At 37.3% G+C, this 12075-nt stretch overlaps 1 protein-coding gene and 1 pseudogene across 1 annotated transcript in view; both read right to left on the reverse strand.

The window, feature by feature from the left end:
- The window catches only part of Pde4d (phosphodiesterase 4D), a 1452168-nt gene that overhangs the window by 902026 nt on the left and 538067 nt on the right, over positions 1–12075 (reverse strand). The gene's annotated exons all lie outside the window — the stretch shown is intronic.
- LOC115029171 (U2 spliceosomal RNA) lies at positions 10348–10487 on the reverse strand (annotated as a pseudogene).

Raw genomic sequence — 12075 nt, forward strand, 5'->3', positions numbered from 1 at the left:
TTTTGTTTTAAGATCAATAAGTTATAGGGACAACATATAATATAGTTAATTGTACCAAATTATTTCCTTGAAATTTGCTTAGAGCAGTGTCAACTGTCCCCACATTACCAATACACAAGAGTTTACACATGTACATGCATGCGTGCACACATGCCTGCACATACATACACACAATGAAAAGGAATCACATGGAGATAGAAATGTTGGCTAATTATACCGTAATAACTATTATATAATGTATACATATACTAAATCACTGTGAGGTGTACCTTAAGTATATGTATGTACATATCTATTTTTAAATTTTATTACAATAAAGCAAACGGACAATGAGCTGTTCTCATTTTTTAAAACATGATTAAGCTTTGATTGGAATGAGAAACACTGGAAAACTCAGGCAGATGCCCATGGAGCAATCAGCAAGGTCTTATTAATGAAAAGTTCTAAGAATATATGACCCAGATATTTTCAACCAAACATTTCCAGAGATTGTACATAAGTGGGAACTTAATGGTCTCAAAGAGAATGAAAAGGCAGATGGTTTAACCTGTTAACCTTGTTTAAAAGCAAACATTATTTCATAAAGAAGAGAAAAATTGATGTTAAGAAATCAAGAAATGAGATAAGTTTATAATCATTTTAATAATAACTTAATTAAAAATCTGCTTTTAGACATACTCTGAAGTTCATATGAAGGAATTATTATGCTGACTTTACTTGAATCCTAATGGAGGGACACGTGTGTGGGGTAGAGGGACACAGAAGGAGGCAGAATTAGGCTGTTGAAACTAGACAATGAGTCTGTAGGGTCTACTGAACTCCCCACACTTTCATACTAAGAAGATCTATAGATCTTTTTGCCTTTAAATCCAAGGAGGAGAAATAAGGTGCTATGCTAGGAGGGGGATTTGTAACTAGTAGAAGACACTTAATGAAAGTGTTTGCAACACTGTTTTACCAAAGAGTAAATCTAAAACTAGGGCTAAGGTTTTATTAATGTTGACCTATGAGAAAGTCTTGAAAACTAATTAAAACAAACCTATAAATTGCTAAGCATTCCTCAGAGAGGAAGGCTATGCACAGTCAACACATTATCAAAATGATGACATAGGATTCTAAGCGCATATGATACCCTTTCTGGATATGAGTTTCTACACTGTTGATAGTCTCATGAAGAACATTACTTCACAGGTCTAATCCCGCCAATAAGCAGCCGCTTGTTCACAATTAGATACTTCTGTTCTTCTTGGTCCTGAAAATGGATACTCACAAGAACATTTTATCCCTTTTAAATAAAATTTAGCAAAAAAAAAAAAAATAACCCAATCAATTTCCATATCTGCTTCAAAAAACCTGCAAGACTTCAAAACATTGATGTTATTGTTTTTTCGTGGTTAGAATGCACTTCTCAGGACTGTGTTTGAACACATTCATACCTGGCACTCCGGCTCAAGGCTAAGATTTTTCTCTGCTTCAATGTTATAAGGAAATTTCTCTCCTAATTTTTAGAACATTCAAAGAGTTAGAATGCCATGATTAAAAAGTACATACAATTTTTATAAGCACTTAAAAACTAAAAACTTAGCTGTGTTTCTCTGTCACATTTTGGGTTCTGAATAGTATTGTCTATGTTCTGCTTAAGACGATTTTTCAAACGTCAGGTGTTACCCCAAACAACGAAATTGAAATCAGTTCCCGATGGTTTGATTTGTTGCCACGAGTTTCCTTGAAGGATAGAATAACAAATCACGCCAGACCTCAAGGTAACAAGGATTTGATGTTATGTTGCAGAGAGCAGAGGATAAGATATTTTTTCATTGTAAAGAAATGATTAATTACTTTTTAGTTGGCACAATACAGCTGAAAACTTAAAAACCATAGAAGCCTGTATGAATAAAAGATATAACTAAACATTAGAAAAATGTAGCTTCAGCAATTGGCTATTCAGCTTTAAGATCTAAGAATCGATGTCCATGTTCATATCCATTTCACAAAGATGTGGACATATGTTTTACATTTCAGTTTTTAATCTCTCTCTCTCTCTCTCTCTCTCTCTCTCACACACACACACACACACACACACACACTTACTTGACTTGCTCTATTTATAATTTGATTTAATACATTTTCATTCTTTATCACTTGCTAAAATTTTCCTTTCAGGGTTGGAAGTGACTTTTACTCGCAACGAATTCAATATTTACCTTATCCCATCAGTCTCTACCTAAGTAGCTAATAAATTTTCACTATGGCGCTATGGAGCAGACCATCATCCATTACGTATTTGAGTATCATCAGTCATAAAATCAGAGTATATTTAATGGATGTATATACTGCGAGAGGCACTGACTTATGGTCTAAGTACAGCAGACAAGAAAATGGACACAGATTCAAAAGTTTATATTCCATCGGCTTCTGAAATACAGTTTACTACCCTCAACTATTGCCTCAATAGTAGGTCCTGCTTGCCACAGGCAAAACACAGAAACCTCCCAAGTCACCATGAAAAATTTACTCTAATATATAATGCAACTGTGCTATTCTATCCATCTGGCTTTAGTTTCTGAGGCCAATCACATAATGTCTAAATGCTTTGTTTCATGCGGGGGTGAGATGTGCTAGCACCATGTGCTGACAGAGTTTGTAAGAGGACACCAGATAACCTAGAACTGAAGTTAGAAGTTGTGAGCCCCGGATGTGGATGCTAGGATCTGAACCTGGGACCTCGGCAAGAGCAATAAGTGCGCTAAACTACTGATCTATTTCATCTACTCCCCTTCCCCATATATTTTCCATTCAGGTACAAAGTACTCAGATCCTGGCAGGCTCAAAGGATATGGAGTAACTATGCAAAGTTGGCTAAAAGGAACAAAAAACTGAACCATGAGGCCTCCATAGTTAGTTTCTATACAACACTACAAGTTCAATGAAAGACTGTAATGGAACGAACATCTGCCAATTTTGAAACTTTTGCCCATAATTCAAATTTTGAAAACACTATAAATGGATCACCCGCAACACACCACAGAAGGTGATTTTTATTGAGGTTGTAGACTTTCATAGTAATTGTAATTTGTAGATACAGTTTACTACCTCAAAAAATGTTTGGCTCTTTAAAACATTTTAAATTTTATTTTGTTTTCATTTTCAGTTTGATTCTTCCATCAGTCACTAGCTGTCTGTAGTTCTTTATCTAAGGTAGGGTCACATGAAGCTCCTCCCATTTCATGTTAACATGTGCATTGATATTGTCCCCGTCTCAATTCCTAGCAATGCAGCGATTGCTACCAGAGACCATTTCACAGCTCACTTCCTGGTATTCTGGCTCTTACACTCTTTCTGCCCCTTCTTCCATGATCTTTGCTGAGCCAAAGATATAGAAGTTACCCTATAGAATCAATCAGAGAGGGCGTCACCATAATTCATTGATCTCTGGATTATGGCCAGTTGTAGTTTTCATGATTGTCTTCAATTGCTGTAAAGAGAGGCTTCCTTGCTGAGGGGTGATAGCTACATTTATCTGTGGGTATAAGGATGAGATTAGAATGTCGTAAGAAATTATTCTGGGCTAGCAATGTGCACTGGCATATTATTTCCTGGAACCTGGCTAGGATTTCAGTACCAGGCATGGTATCCTTTCTGTTAAGTAACCCTTAAATCTGATTAGATGGCTGTTGATTGCCATCAGCCCCTTTCTGTACCTTTATGCATATCTCATCGTGATGGTAATTATGTGATTGTGATGGTTCATAGGTGTTCCATACCGGTAGGACTTTTTGATTTTTTTCCCGCTTTGACAGTTTGCATAGTACTTCTGAAACCATGGAATCTAGACTGTAGGAGAGAAGACTTCGGGTCAGATCCAGCTCAAATCATGAGTCCTTTGTCTTAAATATGTGCTGTCTTCAAAAACAAGAGTCCAACCTCAACTTTGGGTGGCAACCAAGGGGTACATGAATAATTTGTATTCTTTTGTGAGTTACTTGGCTGCTTAGATTGCAATCATAGTCCTAGGTATGAAGAACCAAACAGCTTTAGAGTTCAGTTAATACCGTTTTGGCAATATTGTTATAATGTGTTTAAATTTTGATTAATCAATTAACTAATTAACTTGGGGTATTATTTCCAATTATGAAACTCAAACATGAATAGATATTTTCTCCTGAGGTATGATGTCACAGTATTATTTTATGTTTATTTATTTATTTTTAAAGGTTTATTTATCTATTTTAGGTATATGCATACACTGTAGCTGTCATCAGACACACCAGAAGTGGGCATCAAATCCCATTACAGATGGTTATGAGCCACCATGTGGTTGCTGGAAATTAAGCTCAGGACCCCTGGCACTGAGTCATCTCTCCATCCCTGTTTTATGTTTATTTTACAGCCACCCGCACCTCCAATTACTGTTTACATAGTTCTTACTCTTCCCTGTCTACTCTTTGAACATGAATGAGTTCTTCACATTTTGAAAATTTTTCTTTTAAAGTTTTTTCCCATTATTATAGTCACACTCCACCTCCAGGCTGCCAAGGGTTTTCTAGACACTCATTTTGTTATTCATTATATCAACTGTTCCTCCCATCTTTGTGCAATCTGCGAATTTGATTCTCATGTGGTTAATGTTTTCTATGTAATAATTGACAAACACAGTAGCACAGAGCAAAACCTTTAGTTCATTATTACTAACCACCCGTGAACAGGCGTGAACAGCCATTCATCATACTCTCATTTCTTTGCATCTTTCAAAGAGAGTCTTTATTTTACATGTATGTGTATGTGATTGAATACGACTAAAGTGCTACCTGAATGCAGGAGCCGACTGAAACCAGAAGACAGCAAGCATTAAGTCCCCTGGAGCTAAGTAGCTCTGAGGTACCATGCGAAAGCTGGGAAGTGAACCGAGGATCTTTACAAGAGCAATGTCTGTTGTAACCACTTGCAGAGTAGCTACATATTCAACATGGGACATCTTATTAAGCTCTTGCTGAAACACAGACAGACAGTGGGGATATCCGATATGCTGCTCCTTCAGGAGAAGAAAGCCAATTCAACCTGGCAGGCTTCAATTTAGCTATCCAATGCATATCCAGATGATTTTCACTCGGTTTTTCTAAGGTTCATAATGTTTTTTATAAAGACTCATTTTAAACCTGCATCTAGGAAAATGAAGGAAACTAAAAGAGATAATATAATGAAACAATTTCACACAATAGAACTATGAGAAACTTTATGTACCATGTCAGCATTGAAAAAGAATAGAAAGCTAGAAGAGGAAAGCAATATCCAGTGAAAGAAATAAATTCAATTTTTAAATTGCAGTGTCTATGGTTTCCTTTCCTCTTGGGTGCTTCTTCATTCTAATTCAGGCTAGTAACAATTATTTAATACTATGGTATAATGCAATTTTCCTTCAATTCTTATTTGTAAGTAGAAGTGCTCATGAACCAAATACTGCATCTAAGATTAAAGTGCTGACATACTTATCTACTCAAGAATTATTTATTAAATGCCTGTGTTAGATATTGAGTAATGCAGTGGAGAACTAGAATAGTGTTCACATAAGATGTCGATATTGAGATCAAATGGAAAAAAATGGTGACTCTAAGTGGATATTACAGAATACCAGAAGGCATCAAGGATTCAGGCTAAAAATAATAGAGGTATGTACATAGAAAATGTCAACTATAAACTAAGATCAAGTTCGACAGATGGTAAGCACTGACTGTTTATACTAGAAGAGGGTCTGCAACCCAGAGACGGCAAGCCCAAGCTGGTCAGAAGCCCCGCTCAGCTTCAGCAGCTCAGCTCCTGCACAGGAACGGAACTAACACAGCCCTTCCATAGGACTGGTTACAATAAACTCATATTTTCTTGTTTAGGATGGAGATACATACATCATTTCAAGATGCTGATCCTTTTTCCTACAGCTAATTGGTTTAAATCCTATAAATCAAGCTGATGAAAGCAAAATCTTTAGTTCATGTGTGTATCATTGTCAGACTTAAAACTTCAGAGAAATCGGCTTCCAGGTTCTGGGCCAACTGCACTGTGACCTCCGCAGAAATATAATAAAGGAAGTCTAGCGAATAGAGTGCTTTTAGACAAACATCTAGGAGCAGCTTTTCAAAAAGAACTAATGGAAATAAGGTTAGTGTTCTTCTTCCTAAGGGTACGACACAGGAGAATTCACCTTGTCTTCCCAAAAAACTTGGTATTACTTAGACTTATCTCCAACGTACTGTTACATATCTCTTCAAAGACGAGTTATTAGTCGTGGATTCCCACAGAGACGAGAGTCAGGCAATAATTTCCAGTCAGGAAGCAGCTATGAAGTCTCAATGAAGTGAAACACATACAGTGCTTACCACAGAGCCAGACATAATCGAGAGCACCGTGTCCCACAACGTATTTCCACAGTGGAGATAAGATAATTGAGAACTGATTAATTACGTACTAATGTCAGTACAGCACAGTCGCTTTTGTTGTTGACTAGGATATGATTTTTTCCAGGTTACAACGCTTTGCATGTGAGAGATACCAAGCAAAGACACACTGTGAGAGCTAGGTAGTCCTCTGGCAAGGCATATAGTCTTGTACATAGCATCTACTTACTATATGTTTTCATTCCCTTAGTTGAGATATTTATGTTTTGTTGAAAAGTATGTTGCATCCATTTATACATTTTGTTTTTGTTTTAGCCTATGTAGCGTTTTTTAGTAATAATATCTAAAGTTTCTTTCTATATCATTCAATTTATGTCAGGCTCTGCAGGGAGAGATTTCCTTCCCTACCTTGATGTCGCTTATGTTGTATGTGCATGCATGTGCTTAGGTGTTGCAGCACATATATGGTAACATGAAGGCAACGGTTGGGAGTGGATTCTCCCCTTCCATCATGGGTTTTGCGGTCCAAATGTAAGTCATGAGGCTTGAATAGCAAGTGCCTTTACGTACTGTGTCTGCCTCAGCAATTGTATTTCATATTTTAACTACAACAAGCGTTTAAGTAGAAAACATGGATCAATTGACAGAGTACTAGATCCTTACCCTTAAGGTCAAAGACCCAGCAGGCTGGGATAGTGTTAGATGTAGAGTGTTAAATTCATGATTCTGAGTGTGTTCAGTTATAGAAATTCTATTCATTACTACACGGGCACTCAGTTGCTATGTTGTGAGCTGATAGACATTTATTAATTATGATTAAATATTAATAAATTATTTGAATGGGAAATACCAAACTACCAAGGAGTCAACAACCCCCCCCCAAATCATATTTTTCCCTGAAACTTTATTTGCATAATAAAGCAGATTTGACATGACAAAAATGTTGCCATATGGTTGCATCCATATACTGTTCTCATTTGGCATCATATATTGTAAAACTTGAAATAGTACAGTCTGCTTAAATATTGTGATGCAGACTGATTGCTTTCTAAAACATGGTACAGCTAACTAATGTAAAAAAATTGAGATTTTTTTTTGTCCTCAAGGATATTGTTTTATTCAGTTTTATAGGCAGTGATACTTTGTCAATCCTTCCTTATAGCCACTGCTGAGCCATCTGATTATTAATACTATGTACAATAATTTCAAACAAAAGCCTTCTAGTAGTGACTCAGTTACATCAGCAGCAGGCAGAAGTATGTGTTGCGTGACACAGAGGTCATTATAAGTGGGACAGCTGCTGCTGGCTGAATTTCTTCATTTCACAGGAGAAATTTATCCAGCCGGCACTATTTTCCTGGAGTGGACGGGCAGAAGCACGGAGCTAATGAGGACAAGCTCTCGACTCTGCTAATCTGACCAGCCCCTGTTAGCTTCACAGGTCTGCAGTCACAGAAGGCTCCATTAGCCTTAGCAGTCATCTCAAAGCAGATGACACTTTTTCATTGTGAAGTCAAGACATGCAAAAAGAGATGATAATTCCTAATGGGCAGCACCAGTGCAAGAGGGAAGTACGCTCCCTACAGAGGGTTTGTTCTGTTGCATGTGCTAACAGGGGACAGAAAGTACATTTAGAATGTCTGCGTGTCATGAGAAGAAACAAAAGTGCAGGGTTTAGCCTGTGGTGGCAGTTTGCTGACACCTCTCCTAGGATAAGACTATATAAAGACAAATGATATTAGGAAGCAGAGAGCCCTGGTACAAAGTGGGTGCTTTGGGGAAGGGGACTGAAAAAAATAACACAGACTCCAAACATTTTAGCAACTACATTTCTCACTGTCTATGTCTAAATTTTGTACTGAAGAGACTATAGCATATAAAGGTGTTTGTAGGCATTGTCTCTTTTGTAACCAAAGAGTGGCATAGCCCTGCTTTTGGTGTAGAGGACATGCATTTTGACTAGACTACTGGTAGATACGTCAAACTACAGATAGTATCAAGTGGTATAGAGAAACATTTTTTTCTATTTGAACAACTCTATCATAAAACTTAATTTCTTCATTGGATATGATAGATATCAATGACAAAAGTAACCAAGTAGAACGAATATAACAAAATGCAGTGATCAAAATTATTTAAAACGTATACACACTTATTTCTGTAATTTGTATTTAATATTTCAGACCAGTTGGCTCTGGTAATTGAAACTTAGAGAAGCCAAACTTTGGATCAGATGGAGTTGTTCAGTTCGTCAGTCTAGGCTCAGGATCCGAAGCTTTATATCATCAGAACTTGCTGTTACTGGACTTCATGGCAGTTTATTATTTGTGACTGAGATGCCTGGCCTACAAAGCTGGGGACAGGTACTATCAGGCCCTTCACAGGGAACATTTTCTGACTCCTGGCCTAGGACATAAAATAGCACCAGAACAGAGGGTACAGAGCTGGTTTTCAGCTCATGCCACAATAGTAATTGCAATACCAGAAAAGACCATCGGCTTCCACTTCCTCAAATGTTGGGTCTAAGAAGAAACTGGGTAATCGTGAAATAACTCCAATGATACTAAAATCACACCTTATATTTTACATGCTACAGATTGTCAAGTCAACGTTGCTTGCGTTCACTAACCAGGTCATGACTAGAACGTTGGTGCACCAATGGAAAGCCGGTAGAAATTTGATGAAGGGTTGAAATAGCTGTGAGCTGATAAATCTCCAACTCGGAGAGCTTTCAGAAAAGACATAAAAGGAGACAAAATTCCTAAAGAAATAAAATTAAAAACATAGTCCCAGCAATAAGATTAATTTCTAAATGCAGTTTTATAGAAGCTACCTGAATGTTTAATGAAATTATACCACAAGAAAAGAAACTAGCTTCCCTACTAAGAATTGCATGAATGTATGCATCTATGTATACATGCATCGACCCTTTTCCTTTTTCTTTGCCTTCTTTTTGATCAGGAACCTATACTTTTCCCTAAACATGGCTTTAAGTAACTCTATTTTATTCTATTCAGAAGCGAGCAATGAAAAATAATCATGGTGTTAGCCTTCAGAGTAGAATAATAATGAGTGTGAGGAAAGGTAAGGTTTTAAGAGAGATTCAGAAGAATTCTCAGTGTGTAAATGAGATGCAGACAGGAATATCAGGGATTCCAATTACCTGCTAGGTAGGAACATGCTCTGGGAGGATGACTAACCTGAATAAAGAGTATAAGGAATCAACAATGCTGCAGACAGTTTAGCTGCCAAGAAAACATGTACCCCACAAAATGAAGAGGAGACTGAAAATAACTGAGAAGATAATTATCCTATGAAAACAAAAGCTATAATTGACATCAAGAGCCATGTGACATTCTACCAACTCCTAGTTTAGCCAAGATGACTTTTCCAACCCATGCTCAAAGTCTGGTCACAGATTAAGACCAATTTCCACTCTTGTTTGTAACAGGTTTTAGAGGATAACTTGGAAATCTTTGCAAGCTATCAATTTTCTCTCTTCCTTTTAGGCCACATAGCCACTTCTTCAAATATATTACTAGGATATAAATCTTAATTGCTTGGATTTCTTGCCCAGATCTTGATTTCAGATGAAGGACTCTCCAAGCTTCTGCATCTGATTTCGACTTTCAGGGGTTTCTTGATTGTTTCTTTGAAGCACAGAGTATCTGGAAGTGCTCTGGGATTCCAATCTTCTTCATTACTGTGTGTTCTTTGTATCACTGTGATCCATGATCTTGTACCAAGTACAAAAGCGTTATTGGCCAATAGTTAATCTCTTCTATCCTTTTTAAGGATTTAACATTTTACCTTAAATAATCTTGACTTCAGTAAGCACAAATTTCTGGTTATGGTCTGGCCCTGACATGAGGAGACAACATTGATACTTTCAGTGACTAGCTGAAAACTGCCAGTCTGTCATATGCACCATTAATACATCATAGCCATTTGATCCATACAACTTTCAACACCTCATAGCCAATATTGTTATGCTATAGTTGCTATTTTATGAGCAACAAATCAGAAGCTCCAAAATATAGCCACTTATTTTGAATAATATCACTACACTTGATCTTAACCAAAAGGCCGAGAAGCGATTTGAATAATATCACTAATAAAAGGTAGAAGGCAATAAATTTATACCAGTTTAACAATAGTACTATTCTCTATGAAAGGCTGCCATAAGACATCCTCAATAGTGACTACCTCTTGTCATTCTTACTATTCTAAAAGTAAAATATGACCTAGAGGTCACTCTAAAACCATAAGATGTGGTATAATGTGGAATAACCTCATTAAAACTTTGAAAGCTCCATTAACTTAGAAGAGTGTCTAAACATCTTAAAGATGTTCCACAATAGCATCATAACTGTCAGACTAAAATAGAAAAAAAAATCTCTATATTTTTAAATTCATTGAAAATTTCATCTATTCATATAATATTTTTTAAAAATAACCCCCACTTTTCCCCAATAAATCCTTTAAGACTCACTCCTACAACTTTCCAACTTTGTGTTATCTTTTATTATTTTTTTACAACCCACTGAGTCCAATTTCTGCTATCCAGATAGTTATTGGGCCATCTTTTGAAGCTTGGTCAATGGATCTACCATGAGCCACATCCTTAAAACAAAACAACTGATTTACCTCCCAGCAGAAGTCATTAACATTAAATAGCAACTCAGCTGGGAAAAAGGGCCTATGAGCCCCTCCCTCATCTATGCTGGAATGTTATAGGTTTGATCTTGTGCAGGTTTTGTGCAGCCAAGCACAGCTGCTGTGAGTGTGCCAGTGCAGGAGCCTTGTCATGGCCACAAAATACTGTTTCCTTCTGGTTCTTTCCCACCTCCAGCTCTTACAAGCTTTTTGCCTCCTCTTCCACTATGGCAATTGAGTCTCAGGAAAGATGACACAGATTGCCCATTTGTGGCAGAGCACATTGCATACTTCGCACTTAATTTGCTGTGCTTTGACCATTTGTGTGTGGGGGGTTCATTAATTCATATCCACAGCACAAAGAAATAAAACTTGGTAGAAATTTGACAAGGTGTAGAAATATTTGGATAATTCTGAGGATGTCTGAGAGAGGCACTAATCTATGAGTATAGAAATAGGAATTTAGAGAGCTGGTTGATATCTTGTCCATTTAGAAAAAAAAAAATAGCTCCTCCGTTGGGGGCCCTGTGATCCATCCAATAGCTGACTGTGAGCATCCACTTCTGTGTTTGCTAGGCCCTGGCATAGTCTCACAAGAGACAGCTATATCTGGGTCCTTTTAGCAAAATCTTGCTAGAGTATGCAATGGTATCAGCGTTTGGAAGCTGATTATGGGATGGATCCCCGGATATGGCAGTTTCTAGATGGTCCATCTTTTCGTCTCAGCTCCAAACTTTGTCTCTGTAACTCCTTCCATGGGTGTTTTGTTCCCAATTATAAGAAGGGGCAAAGTGTCCACACTTTGGTCTTCATTCTTCATTCTTTTTGAGTTTCATGCGTTTAGCAAATTGTATCTTATATCTTGGGTATTGTAAATTTCTGGGCTAATGCTAGGGAAAGTACTCAAGGAGCTGAAGGGATCTGCAATCCTATAGGTGAAACAACAATACGAACTAACCAATACCCCCCTGGAGCTCGTGTCTCTAGCTGCATATGAATCAGAAGATGGCCTAGTCAGCCATCAGTGGAA

This window comes from Mus caroli, unplaced genomic scaffold (assembly GCF_978045245.1).
Source record: "Mus caroli unplaced genomic scaffold, Mus_caroli_1 scaffold_15, whole genome shotgun sequence".
In the NCBI taxonomy this organism is placed as follows: domain Eukaryota; kingdom Metazoa; phylum Chordata; class Mammalia; order Rodentia; family Muridae; genus Mus; species Mus caroli.